We start from the raw sequence: 2,505 nt of genomic DNA on the forward strand, positions 1-2,505 counted from the left end.
TCCCCCAAGGGCTCCCGGACTGGAAGAGGGTGCAGGCCGGGCTGAGGCACCACCCCGCTGAGTGTATGAATTTCATGCACTGGGCCTCTAATATTTACATAAACTCTCAAGGTACTCCAAATAGTCAACATAATTTTGAAAAAGAAGACCAAAGCTAGAGGACTCATAGCTTCTGATTTCAAAACTTATATAGTAGCAGTAATCAAAACAGTGTGGTACAGTTGTAAAGACAGATGTATTGATCAATGAAAAAGAATAGAGAATCCAGAAATAAACCCTCTCTAATATGGTCAAATGATTTTTGACAAGAGTACCAAGACCTTTAATAGGGAAAGAACAATCTTTTCAACAAATGATGCTGGGAAAACAGAATATTCACATGGAAAATAATAAAGTTGGATCCTATCTAACACCATATATAAAACTTAACTAAACTGGATCAAAGACCTAAATGTAAGACTTAAAACAATAAAAATCTTTACAAAAATGACAAAAGTTTCATGACATTGGATTTGGTATTGATTTTTTGGATGACATCAAAGGCAGAAGAAACAAAAATAAGTAATAGACACACTGGATTTTATGAAAATTTAAAAAAATTGTGCATCAAAAAATACTACTAACAGGGTTAAAAGGCAATCCACAGAATGGGAAAAATATTTGCAAGCCATATATCTGATAAGGGATTAATATCCAGAACATACAGAGAAATTCTCAAACTAAACAATAAAAAGCCAAACAACCTAATTAAAAAATGGGCAAGGACTCAAATAAACATTTCTCCAAGAAAAATGCACAGTGCTTGCCTCAGCAACTCATGCACTAAAATTGAAATGATACAAAGAGAACTAGCATGGCCTTGTGCAAGAATGACACACAGATTCATGAAGCGTTCCATACAAGAAAAAACAAAAAGGGGAAATACATAACACCAATAAACATATGAAAAGATCCTCAGCATTACTAATAATTAGAGATATAAATCACTACAATGAGATCTATCTCACACCCATTTTGAAGGGTTAGGATATGGAGAATTTGAATCCTTCCATACTGTTGGTGGGAATCAATAATACAGCCACTGTGGACAACATTATGGTGGTTTCTCAAAAAATTAAAATTAGAATTACAATATGATTTAAGGTACATGCTGCCTACAATGGAAAGCAGAGTCTCAAAGAGATATTTGTATACCTATGTTTATAGCAGCACTATTCACAGTAACTAAAACATGGAAGCAGCCTGTGTCTATCAACTGATGAATAGATAAGCAAAATTCTATCTAATAAAAGGCCAGACCATAAGCATCATGACTGAAACAACTGTTCAACCAGTCGCCATGAGGTGCATTGACCACCTCTTGTCCCCCCCACCCTCCCATCTGGCAGGCTGTGATTGCAGCATGGCTAACAGGGAGCCATGGCGAATAGGGGGTGGTGGTGGGGTGGGACTGGGGATTGGACTCATGGGGCAGCGGCAGCATGGCCGAGTGTCCCAGAGTGGCATCGGCGTCATGGAGCGTTCTGGGGCAGTGGCAAACAGCATCACAGAGTGTCCCGAGGTGGTGGTGAGCAGCGCTGCGGAGTGTGGTGGGCCCTGATGGCAGGCTAGGGTAGGGACTCTACATGCGCACGATTTTGTATGCTGGGCCTTTAAGTCTTATTATAAGTCCCTGACAGGAAAGAACTTGATAACATGGTTGGGAAAACAAAACAGATAGAAATGAAAAAAATTATAGAACATTAACAAATTCTTCCATATGCCTGACAATCTTTATGTTTATCCTCCCTGCCTCAAGACTTATATGCCATTGATCAATTAGAAGTCATCTCCCTTTTCTCTTAATTCCCATGTCTTTCTGTCTATAGGTTGAATTGTAATAATTTCTGGGCATATATTTTCTATATTGATTTTCCCATTGAGAATAGTTCTGCCAGCAGGAAAAGCATATTCATCCCTGTGTTTGGGTGGGTTTGCCTATATGAATCTCCTTTTACTCTACTTCTGTAGCCAATTAATGTCCCCTTTTTTATGGATATATTCTTTCATTAGCTATATTAATATATTTAATAAAGTATAGTAAAAAATTACAGACTTGGCAGGAATTCTGTCTTTCTGGTGACTGCCAATAAATCAATTATAAGTAAGTACAGAGTTTAACTCTTTAAGGACAATCTTATTTACCCAACAACCCAATTCTCATGAGATCACTCCCTGTAACACTCTGTACTGACAATTGTAGGTAAGTAAATTAGTATTTCCTTATCACTGCATTTGGGGTTGGTGGCATTTCCAGGACATCAATAGCTATTCTGATTGTGTGAGATGGTGTTTTAGGAAATCTCTTAAGCATTACTACTCCTTGTAAGTTCTCCACTTGAGCTTAGGTATCCTGCTATTGTATTATTTGCGTTATTTCCATTGTGATAAACATCTGCATTCATCTTTATTTTCTTTCTCTCCTGTCTCAGAAGATAAAAGGTCCCTCCCACTATCCAACCCACA

At 37.8% G+C, this 2,505-nt stretch overlaps 1 non-coding gene across 1 annotated transcript; it reads left to right on the plus strand.

The window, feature by feature from the left end:
- Positions 1-798: 798 nt before the first annotated feature.
- On the plus strand, positions 799-904 carry LOC132224298 (U6 spliceosomal RNA). The gene has a single exon (XR_009450642.1). It is a non-coding gene; the product is annotated as a U6 spliceosomal RNA (small nuclear RNA).
- Positions 905-2,505: the final 1,601 nt, after the last annotated feature.

Source organism: Myotis daubentonii, chromosome 1 (assembly GCF_963259705.1).
Source record: "Myotis daubentonii chromosome 1, mMyoDau2.1, whole genome shotgun sequence".
In the NCBI taxonomy this organism is placed as follows: Eukaryota; Metazoa; Chordata; class Mammalia; order Chiroptera; family Vespertilionidae; genus Myotis; species Myotis daubentonii.